At 35.2% G+C, this 12,780-nt stretch overlaps 1 protein-coding gene across 1 annotated transcript in view; it reads right to left on the bottom strand.

Moving 5' to 3' along the window:
• The window catches only part of SOX6 (SRY-box transcription factor 6), a 558,762-nt gene that overhangs the window by 328,173 nt on the left and 217,809 nt on the right, over window positions 1-12,780 (bottom strand). The window lies entirely within an intron of this gene.

Consider the following 12,780-nt stretch of genomic DNA (forward strand, 5'->3'; position numbering starts at 1 on the left):
TTTTCAATAACCTTCAATGTATCATTCATCCAATTTTATAGAAGAGATAACTGAAAGAGCAGAAAAGATTAAATAATTTGCCCAAAATTATACATCTAAGAAATAATGCTACATTTATTAAACACTTAGTATGTGTGTTCCATGTTCTTAAGAGTTTGCATTAACTACATCTTTATCTGTGCAGTAGCACTATAATTACATCTTTTTTTCATTAAAATATTGAGCCAGGGGGAGCTGCCCTACTGTTATCCACCTCTCAAATGCTGAAAAAAGACTCATACTCAAGAAACCTAACTCCCAAGCCCATATTTTCAATTAGTAAGCAATATAACCTCTTTAAATAACATAATCCAATCAAAACTTAGATTCAAACCAAGATGTAGGACATGCAAAAACAACGTTACAACTAGACTACATTCTCGTTTAAAGCTATTAGCTGAACAGTAATTTCCTACCACTATGCTAACTAAATATAAGCAGTAAAAATATATGTATAAATACAAATTATTGTTTGGAGCTGTTAATAGCAATAATAATACATTGAATATATACATAAACACATGTCATTCTTGTCCTGGGTAACAACTGCATAATACATTGGAGAAATTTATCTCAACAGGACTCCAAAGCTCAAATACTCCTAACTCTTCTCTGCAGAAAAACTCATGTTGGGGGTGGCAGCCCAGGAGGCCAGACAAGGTAGGTGTCGGGGGGTCCCTCCTGGATGGGGTCCCAAGCTTTCCCCGCCCTTCCCCCAGCTCTAGAGTGGGAAGGGCACATGGTGCAGGGCGGGCAGATCCTGGCTTCCGGCTCTCTATCCATCCCCTCTTGAGCTGGAGGCTAGCTCTAGCCACATGGGGTTTGGGGAGACCCCATGTGGAAGGCCTTCTCCCTAACTTGGGTGCACTGGGAGCCTTGATAGGCCCCCAGCCTTCCCCTCTTCTGCCCTCGGCCTCCTTCTGGGATTCCAGCCCAGGAGGCCAGAAATGGTGGGTCTTAACTGGGGTGTGCTGAGATTTGCTCAGTTGCACTGTTTGTCACTGGCAATTTCTGACTAGTCCACATATGGAAAACCACACAGGGGCTAGTGCCCCCACGCACACTGCATGTATTAAGAGTATCCCTTATCTTTATGTTTGTTTTGTGTATCCAGAATGTCCATTTTGTATTCTTCCCTTTCCCACACCCCTACAAAGCTCATTTTTACTCCTTAACTCTCTCATCTTCCCCAAACATCACTAACCCACATTATTCTTTTTAACTTTAGCACTGCACAATCCTAATCACAAAGCCATGCATTGTGTGTGACAACCCCAAACTGTTTCAAAAGACATAAAATGGACACGTATTTCTTTTGAATATTTTGTGTTTTTTCTCTGACAGCTATAAGTCTTACTAAATATTCTCTTATACAGTGACGATTCTAACCACTTTTTATCTTCTCTTTATGAGCTGTTCAACAAGGAATTTTGTTGAAAGAGTCCCCCAGTTTAATGCTTATGATTGAACCATGTCATGGGGATTGTTGGACTTGTTCTTATGGCCCCCATATGCGCCATTAACACCACGTGGCATTGCTCCTTTTTTGCATAGGCACATTAAAATGGGAAAATACTATACATACAAATAAGATCCTAATAGAGATTGGAACACACAAATCTTGTAGTGCAAAGGGACCTTACACCCTGAACATTGACATAACGACCTGGCACAGACCTCAGAAGAAAGGGCATTTTCCATTCACCCCTGAACCAGGGAAGCCATCCACGAAACATCCAGGTTTGTCTATAACATCACCTGGAAGCAATCCTCTACCACGGAAGACCCCACCACTGCTCAGACATCGACCTGCTCAAAAGAGACTTCCCTTAACACTGAGAAGATTTAACAACAACAACAACAACCTGCTTACAGGACAGGGGTCTCTGCATTGCCCTTTAATGGTGATGTGAAACAAGAGGATGCTCCACATTCTGACTTCAATTTAGGATATGCAGATTCCAGGATATTTAATACAGAAACATGATACCAACAACAGAGACTGTGTGAAAAATAAAAGTGTGTGGGCACTACAGACAATGTCTTGGATTTGACAATCTAGCTTGCCTGGAGCCTAGAGTTGGTCTTATGCCAGGAAACTTCAGGGGTCGGGTCTCTTTGTATTTAGGCCAAGGTTATTCTTCTCCATTCCCCTTATATTTTGGTGGGCCTATGCAAACAACAATTGCCACTCTAATACCGTTTTTACTGTGCTCCTTTGACTCTAAACCTTAAAAAAAAACCCACTTAAAATTTGAGGTTAACTTAAGCTAATATGCATGTACATGGAAATGTAAAAAATACTATGCCTCTAATGTTTAAGGAGTTATGTAAGTTTTATGGCTTTAGATTGCCTTGTGTGCTGTTAAGAAATATTATAATGTGTTACAATCTGGGGACTTGAGGGACAAAGTAATTGTACATGGATTTTGTTTTATTTATCTTAATGTTCTTTGGCTGAAAGTTCAAAGTTAAGATATCAGCAAGGGGACTTCTTCTGAGAATTATGTTATGGGTGATTGTCCTTCCACTGTAACTTTACCTTGTCCTCTTTCTTTGCATCTTTGTTCTCATAATTAAAAAAAAAACTCATGTTGATCACACATACTTTATCATGATAATTTGAACACACTATCTACTAGATAAACACTTGAATTTATTCACAATACATACAAATGTATATGTGTATATATTGTGAATATATTGTGAATATGTATATAATATATAACCCTTGGAACTGTATCTAAATCACATATATTTTCCACTAAATTTATGTCTTCTGTCAGAGAATTCACTAATCTACTGGTTTTATCTAGTAACAAGCTATGCCACTTTCTCTTGATCATATTAACCATTACCTAAATATAGATTTTTTTATAAAATCATTATTTAAGTACCATAATTACAAGCATGGTTGTAGTTGGGTTTCAGTCAAAATAGAACACACCCCTTCACCAGTGCAACATTCCCACCACCAATGCTCCCATCTCCCTCCTCCTCCTCCCCTGCCTGTATTCAAGACAGGCATTCCACTTCTCTCATTCATTAACATTGTCATGTTAGTTGTTAGTGTAGTTATTTCCCTAACAGCATTCACCACTCTTTGTGGTGAGCTTCATATCACAATATGAAAATGGGTATTTTTAAAGTGCCCAAAAGTCAGTAAGGTTTCACTTGTCTGAGAGTTGAGGTTTATATCATTGTATCTCTTTCTCTACAATCTGATTTGACTCCCAGCACCTGACTCAAACTAGTTAACTCGGCCTAGGATCATATACTTAGTAGTATGATCCACAAGACATGATAGTAGCTGAAGCACTATTATTAAAGAGAGATTAAAACAGCTGTACATTATGCTGAAGCACTCACTCGTCCCTTTACAAACAGACGGTCCTGGATTACAAGCAGCACTTGACCATTTAAATCACGACAACAACCAGATTTAACCAGCTGGGCCATATTCTCCTAGGCAATGCCTGTTGACCTCCTCAGTCGCAGCTGCTCAAATGAAATTCTCATTAGACAACTTATTTTCAGAAGCCAAAGGACTCTCTGATTAAATATATGTATTTAGATATAGAAGTCCTTTTTAAAGTATTCATTTTCTGACAACTGTCGCTTATGCTACAGCCCAGCTTCATTGGCAACAAGATGGGTGATACAAGGATAACAAAAACAACAACAACAAAAAAAATCATCATTTAATCACAGCTGAAGGGTTCATATCTTGGAAACATTTAACCTGAATCTATTAATCAAACTCTTTTTTTCTTTTTCTGTGATATTTTATTTTTTATAAATAATACTTTAATTGAATCACAGTGAGATACAGTTACAAAGTTGTTCACAGTTGAGTTTCAGTCATACCATGTACAAGTCCCTTCACCAATGCACATTTCCCAGCACCAACGTCCTCAGTTTCCCTCCTACCCTGCCCTTTGTCCTCTCCCTTGCCTGCCCTTGTGGCTGACATTTTCTTATCTCTCTTCTTTTTCCTTTTAGACACTGTGGTTTGCAATATTGTTACTTAAAGGGTATCATGCATATCACTTTATCTCCCTTCAAGACCCAGATATTGTCCAGAGTGATCATTTCTAATTACTATTGTCATAGAGGTCCCATCTCTGCCCTAGCTGCACCCCCCAGCTATTTATGGTAAGCTTCCTTGTGTGGACTGGCCCTTCTGGACCTTGGCTCTATTGTATAGATTTTCTGCATACTCTACCTGCAAATATCAAGTGTGTTTCAAAAGGTAAAATCTGATATTAATTTATTCTATCCATTCTTGCCTTTTATGCATCTATGATCCCCAAAAATCAAGGTTAAAATTACAAAAGAACAGACATTTTGCCCATTTTTCCACAAGTCTCAATTTCAGAAGAGTGACTTCAAACAGAATACCTTTGTTCACCAGTGTTTCAACAAAGCAGTCAAATCACTACTCTGTAAAAGGCATATCTTGAAGGAGTGGCAGATCAAACACAGGACAATCACTGATCAAAGATTCATCCAGTATGAGAATTACTCTCCTATTACAATGTTCGACTTTTGCTTTATCATGTAAATATTTTATCACAGAAATTGATAACTTTTATAGATCTGTTCCTGTAAATAAGGAGAAAGCAAAAGGGGTTACTCCTGGCTCTGTGCTCAGAAATTACTCCTGGTAGACTCAGGTGATCTTATGAAATGACAAGGATAGAACCTGTGTCAGCCAAATGCAAGGCAAATGTCCTAACCACTGTATGCTCCAGCCCCACATTCCACTAATGGACCAGGGTTCAATTCCTGGCATCTTGTATAGTCCTCGAAGCCTGCCAGGAATAATTTCTGAGCACAGAGCCAGGACTAAATCCTAGTGAAGCTGGATGTGTCCCATCAGCCAAAAATAACAACAATAAAACAACAACAATAACAAAAAATTAATTGCATTAGGACAATAGTGAAAAGTACTAGCCATAGAAGCAGGCCAGGGGAAAAGGAAGAGAGACTGGGGACATTGATAGAGGGAAGTGGACAATGGTGAAGGGATTGCTGTTGAAAAACTGTAAACCTAAAAATAAAGAATAACTTGGCAACTCTGCAATTCTTGATGACTCAAATTTTAGAAGTTACTTGTATTCATGAATGAAGGGAGGTGTATATTCTAAGACTGAAATTCAATTATGAACTTTGTAATCAGGGAGTTTAAATAAAAGGACAGATATTAATTGTATTTTCCTCTTTATATTTATCCAAACTTTAGAAATATGTTAGAAAAATAACAATAGCATATAACAAACTTTGAACTATTACTTTCTCATGAATGTCAAATCTTAAGAATTCTGTTTCTTAATGGCTTTTCCGTATGCATCTCCTTTCCCTTTCTTACTTCTGCTGCCTTAGGTCAGGCCCTCATTGTCTCTAGCTTGAAACAATTTTCTTAATGTCTCTCCATGCTCCCAGACATCCAATACAGTATTTCCAGATTAACTTTCCTGAAGAAAACTTTTAATCCATCACTTTATTGTGCTAAAATAAATGCTTCCTCTATAACTTTCAAAATAAGCTTCAAACTCCTAGACAAGAATTAAAAGATCAGCACAATCTATCCTTTACATCTATTTTTCCATATGCATTTTCACATACCTTAAATTTTTAGAACATGGCCTATTGATTATTTTAAAGTTCTGTCTACTCTGTCTATTCCTTCTTGAAATGTCTTGCCCCTCTATTTTTACCATAAATATTTCTCATCTCCCCTCCAAAACCTGTTAATGCTCATTTCACCAAAAAAATCTTTCCATGGATTCCTAGAGAGACAATCTAGTCTTTAAACTCATATATATTTTATCTATATGGATTACAAAACTTAGACATTGAATCAAAGTTTATTGTGTATATGTCTTATACCACTTACGAGAATATAAACTTTCACAATTAGGATTAAATATGTTTCATATAATGTAGCAAAATTATTACCTAGGGTCTATAGAATTCAGAACATCTATAGAACTTATGTGGTCTGTGAATGTTGATAAAAAATAGTCATTTTTAATAATAATAGCAAAATTATTACCTAGGGTCTACAGAATTCAGAACATCTATAGAACTTATGTGGTCTGTGAATGTTGATAAAAAATAGTCATTTAACTTTAATAAAAATTTGTTTTCCCTTATATTATGGGTGCAGGCAACAAACCATAAATTATATACTCCATCTATGGTGCTATAATTAATAAAATAAGAAAAATTGTATCATATTATATGTTTGACACCTCAAAATCTTTTATATATTATGACTTCAAATTATAGTGTTAGGTCCTTCATTATACTTTATTGATTAATATAAAGGATACCTTTTATCTTATAAGAAAAAATGTAATTATTTAATTTATGAAAGTTGCTTATACATGAATAGAGTGTATTATGCTGAGTGAAATGAGTTAGAGAGAGGCGTAGACATATAGTAGTCTCACTTATCTGTGATATAAAAGAAAAATAAAAGACATTATGGTAACAATATCCAAACACAATAAAGGTGAAAGCCAGGAGGACCTGTCCATGGAAGGAACTTGCCACAAAGAACAATGAGTATAGTTAGGGTAAACAAGGATCCACTATGACAATTAGTTGGAACTAAACACTCTGGAGAAGAACTGGGTGCTGAAAGGAGATAAAGTAATATGCATGATACCCCAGCATTAACAATAGTACAACCACAGTGTCAAAGAGGAAAAGGGGGAGAGAAAGAGAGAGAGAAGAGAAGGGAAGGGAAGAGAAGAGAAGAGAAGAGAAGAGAGAGAAGAGAAGAGAAGAGAAGAGAAGAGAAGAGAAGAGAAGAGAAGAGAAGAGAAGAGAAGAGAAGAGAAGAGAAGAGAAGAGAAGAAAAGAGAAGAGAAGAGAAGAAGAGAGGAGAAGAAGAGAGGAGAAGAGAGGAGAGGTGAGGAGAGGAGAGGAAAGGAGAGGAGAGGAGGGGAGGGGGGAAGGAAGGGAAGGGAAGGAAGGGAAGGAAAGGGAAGGGAAGGGAAGGGAAGGGAAGGGAAGGGAAGGGAAGGGAAGGGAAGACAAGACGAGAGGGAGAGGAGAAGAGAGGAGAGGAGAGGAGAGAAGTGAAGAGAAGAGAAGTAAAGAGTGGAGAAGAGAAGAGAAGAGAAGAGAAGAGAAGAGAAGAGAAGAGAAGAGAAGAGAAGAGAAGAGAAGAGAAGAGAAGAGAAGAGAAGAGAAAAGAGAAGAGAAGAGAGAAGCAAAATGTTTTTCCTAGAGGCAGGTGGGGAAGAGGAGTGGGAGAAAAATTGAGTACCTTAATACTGGGAAATGTGTACTTGTGAAGAGTGGTGTACACCAGTGTTTTTCAACCACTGGACCACAGCACACTAGTGTGCCATGAGATGTTGTCTGGTGTGCCATGGGAAAAATTTCAATTTCATCTGTAACATGCGGCTTTTACTCACAAATAGACTAATATTAGATTATTTCATAATAAAGTAATTATAAAATAATTTATTTGTGTTTATTTTATTCCTATTCAAGAGAATTACTTTATATATAGTCAATCTAGGCAGAGTTAAAATTTTTTTAACATTTCCTAATGATGATGTGCCTCATGATTTTTTTCCAAGAAAAAAGTGTGCCTTAAAAAAAAAGACTTTCACCTCACCCCCACCCAAAAAAAGATAAATGTCTGTTACATAGGCAGGCAGGAAGGAGTGTGGGAGGAAAACTGGGGACATTGGTGGTGGGAAATGTGCACTGGTAAAGGGTGTTGTATATTGGATAACTGAAACTCAATCATGAATAGCTTTGATTCTGTGAAAAAAAAAACTATTATGAACAACCTTGTAACCCTGGCATTTGTAAATAAAGTAATTAAAAACCAAAAAATATAAAAGAAAAAAGTGTGCCCTTGCACAAAAGATTGAAAAACACTGGGTTGTACACAATGACTGAAACTCAGTCATGGACAATTTTGTAACTAGGGTGCTTAAAGTAATGATTAAAAAATTAAAATAATTATAAACAAAAATTATTTAATATTTTAATAATTTATTTTCTTCATGAGTTCATTAATTTTACTTTGGGCATTTATAATATTATTTATTTTTTCTTTTTGTGGGGACTTCTATAAAAGTATTCCCCATTGGATGATCAAGAGCCACTCTAGTAGTACCAAGAACACGTGGTGCCAAGGATTTATTTGAGATTCTTATAAAAAAAAGAATATGCTTCATGAAAAACCATTATTAATAGAATTTTAAACCAAAAAATATCACCTTAATTTTATAAAACTAAAACACTTGCCCTACACATAGCCAACTACAGTTCAATTCCTGGAATCACTGAGCACCAGTAGGAATAAACACTGAGAACTACCAAATGTGAACTAAAAAGTAAAAAATGTAAAATAAAATAAAAATATATGCTACAGACCTTTGAACTATATTCCTATTTTATACTTCTAAAGTAAGAGGGGGGAACAGAAAGATAACACAATGGTATGGCTTGCACATGGCTGACCCAAGACGGGCCCAGGTTTCTATCCCCAGTATCCTATCTAGTCTCCCGAGCCTGCTAGGAGCGATTTCTGAGCACAGAGGCAGGAGTAAACACAGAGTGCCTCTGGATTATGGCCCCAAAACCAAATAAATAAATAAATAGATAAATAAATAAAGTAAGTAACTAAGTAAAGAAGCTCTTTGAAGATGATCAGATTTGGCTCTCAGAAAAAGTGGGAGAACAGGAAGGCAAAACTTTAATTTCATAAACAGCTTGCAAGATAAGAAGAAAAATATACATAAAGATAATCACAATATTATGTAGTTCTCTCCATTAACATATAATCATAATAGTCATAAAAATTAAGGACTTAAGAAGAAAAAGACAAATCCTCTGTTCCACAATGGTCCTACTGAAATGGCAATTGATGTTTCATAAATTCAAGAACAACTCAGTATCTTCCAAAGATATTTGTTCTAAAAATGGTTAACTACAATTGTTAGGCAGTTGACCCTGTTAAAAGACATTAATCAGGCTCCTAGTAGCATCTTGTCATTAATATGCATTCTAGCACCAAGAAACTAGACAGAATAAAGTTAGTCCCTCCTCCACAAGACTTGATCTTTAAAGACAACTACCAAGCCATCCTTGTTCTTTACTCTCAGGTTAATATGACTATTTCTACAACCATTCTTCTTATTAAATAATTGTGTTATTCATTATGTCAACTATACTTCTCTGAGAATATTCCAATGCTGTTTTTTAAAATGTAATTAAAATTCAACATAATATATCTCATTTTATTGAAATAAGTAGCTCAATGAAATAACTATATATTCAATAATACAGTCTAATTCTAGTAATGTTAAATGAATAAACACTGGAAACATTATTGGCATGTTTACCACACCAACCTTATTGGAATTTATATCACATAAACTCATGATTTTTTAAATTTATACATATGATATTTTAAATTTCTTAATTACTTTTAAATTTAGGGGGGTGTAATATAACATAATAAGATGCTAAATTTTTATCTTGATGAGTAAGTTTTAAGTTTATATATTCCATTTTTCAAAATTGTTGAGTTTTTTTAATTTAATACAGTAAGCTTATTTTCTTCCATATTTTGGAAGTAGTACATTTAATAAAGCTTGCTTTATTACTTCCATACATGTACTGAATGTTTTAGTCAGAGTAATATACACTTAAAATGACTGAATTTCTGATTCGACAACCTACTGTAGAAAACAAAATTCTGTAGAACATACAAAAATCTTCTTTAATAGTAATGTTGCTTAGGGTAAATAACTTTTTAGGGACAGAAATATAATATAGCATACAGGATGCTTGCCTTGCATACAGCAGATGCATCTGGATCCCCAAAATTCCATACAATCCCCTGAATCCATCAGGAACAACCTCTTAGCACAGAACCAAGAGTAAGCCCTCAGCACCAACCACCAGGTGTGACCCCCAAAACCAAACAAATAAAAGAATTCTTTTAAGAAAGTTTCACCATGCAAATGCCTCTCTTGTATACAATTAGATATGACTAGTGATGACAGTAAATTGAGTACTATCTAAATTGAGTACTATCTGTTTCTAGCCTTACAAATTTTATATTTAATAAGCAAGAAAATATATTGAGTTCTCTAGTAGTACAAATCATAAAAAACATAAGTCAATTACTTTTCTTTTACATCAAAGAACTCTAACATATTTTGAAACCTACTTACTCATAGAACAAAGAAAACTTTATTGTAAACCACAATTACCAAATATGTCAATCTTTTAGAGATGATTGATCTGATGGCTTCAATTATTCTAGAAAAAAGGATGAAGTATGAAGAAAAATAATCTCTGAAAAGCCAAGGGTATGAAGTTCATACCTTAAAGTTTGAATATAGGCACACATCACAAAGAACAAGAACAATCAGTGCTGGCAGGGATGTGGAGAGAAAGGAACTCTTATTCATTGCTGCTGGGAATACTTTATGGAAAACAATATGGACTTTCCTCAAAAAAACCTGAAAATTGAGCTTCCATATGATCCAGATATACCACTCCTAGGGATATACCCTAGGAATGCATGCACACACACATACAAATACACAAACACACACAAACAAACAATTCAAAAATCCCTTCCTCATACCTATATTCATTGAAGTGCTATTTACAATAACCAGATTCCGGAAACAACCAAGATGCCTTCAACAGATGAATGGCTAAGGAAACTATGGTACATATACACAATGGAATATCATGCAGCCATCAGAACATATGAGACATGAAATTTTCCTATACATGGATGTACATGGAATCTATTATGCTGGGTAAAATAAGTTAGAGGAAGAGACATAAACACAGAATGTCTCACTTACCTATGAGTTTTAAGAAAAAGTAAGGACATTATTATAATGATGCCCAGAGACAATAAGAGATGAGGGCCGGAAGGGCCGGCTCATCACAGAGTGATGAGTGCAGTTAAAAAAATAACTACACTAACAACTATCATGACAATCTTAATAAGTGAGAGAAGTAAAATGCCTGTCTTGAATACAGGCAGAGGTTGGGAAAGAGGGTGTGGGGGTGTTGGTGGTGGGAATGTTGCACTGGTGAAAGGGGGTATTCTGTTTATGACTGAACCCCAACTACAATCATGCTTGTAATAAGCATGTAATAAGCACCCAAATAAAGATTTTATAAAAAGTTTATTTATTCATTTATTAATTTATTTTTGGTTTTGGGGTCACACCCGGCAGTGCTCAGGGGTTACTCCTGGCTATCTGCTCAAAAATAGCTCCTGGCAGGCATGGGGACATATGGGATGCCGGGATTCAAACCAACCACCTTAGGTCCTGGATCAGCTGCTTGCAAGGCAAACACTGCTGTACTATCTCTCTGGCTCCATTATAAAAGTATTTTAAAGAAAGTTTGAATATATTATTCAGACGTTCACCAACTCATTCAGATATATTTCACTCATATTTTAAATATGTTCATATAATGATATATGTAATTTATAAACAATATGTAAATATATAAGCATATAAACATGTGATTGTAATAAGTTTAAAATATTCATAAAACAGTAAGTATGGGATAAAGCATTTGCCTAATATATGGCTCACTCTGATTCAATCCTTGACACTGAATATGGTCTTCTTCCCCAAGCACATTTAAGGAGTGACACCTATGCATAGAGCCAAGAATAAGCCATGAGCACATCAGATGGGAGACAAACACATGAAGACACTATTCAAATAAGAAAGAAGTAACAACCTGCAACCTGATATCAACAAAGAAGCAAAAACATGCACTGAATGCATGTCCATATACAGACAAATACATATGTGAGCCTAAAAATACATCAGTATCAAGAAGACAAAGGAACTCCAAGTTTTATCATTTCAGTGAAGTAACTATAAACCAAGCCATTCTAATTATCTCAATGGTCTCTAGAGGCAGTCATATATTATAACATAGTAATATAATTGACATTTATAATATGATAATCATTACAAGCTAAAATTTATATAGTTTACAGTTCATAAGAGACTTTTATATTCATTATTATAATCAACTCTTAGATGTTTGAGTTGTCAAGTCAGATATTAGCGTCACACCAAATTTTAAATATTTTGACTTGAGGAGATTTAAGGATTTACCTAAGGTTACAAAATTATTAGATAGGTACTAGAGTTCACAGTCTTAGGCATCATGAGCCTGAGACATTTTTTTAAAAATACATTGTGTGCCATATAATCTGTTTAGTGAGGCAAGATGGCATAAATTTTAGAAAGGTTCACAGAAATTGCTGATGTGGTAGACACATCTATAAAAATAAATGTAACACTAAAAAATGATTTTGAAGCTTTTTAATTTTGAATGTGTAAAGAAATAAAATTATATGAAAATATTCCCTTATATCAAATAACCATATCTTTACAGTGCAACAGGGGTCTAAATTTGAGTTTTTTAATGTTAGTAATAAATACAGGATCACTAATTACCTTTCATTTTCTATTTATAATAGAAGAAAAAGTATGGTGAAGGGGAACAGGAGGGTGGAAGAGCAAGCAGACATGTCTTTCCAGCAAGTGGAATAGCACTGGAATTTTGGTGGTGACTGTGGTGACTCTGATATGGATATGAAAGTATTGCTACTTCAATACTATGTGTATGGTAGAGTAATAATAAAAATTATTTGTAAGTTATGAAAGGACTAAAGAAAATACATGGTGGGGCCGGAGAGAT

This window comes from Suncus etruscus, chromosome 9 (assembly GCF_024139225.1).
Source record: "Suncus etruscus isolate mSunEtr1 chromosome 9, mSunEtr1.pri.cur, whole genome shotgun sequence".
NCBI lineage: Eukaryota > Metazoa > Chordata > Mammalia > Eulipotyphla > Soricidae > Suncus > Suncus etruscus.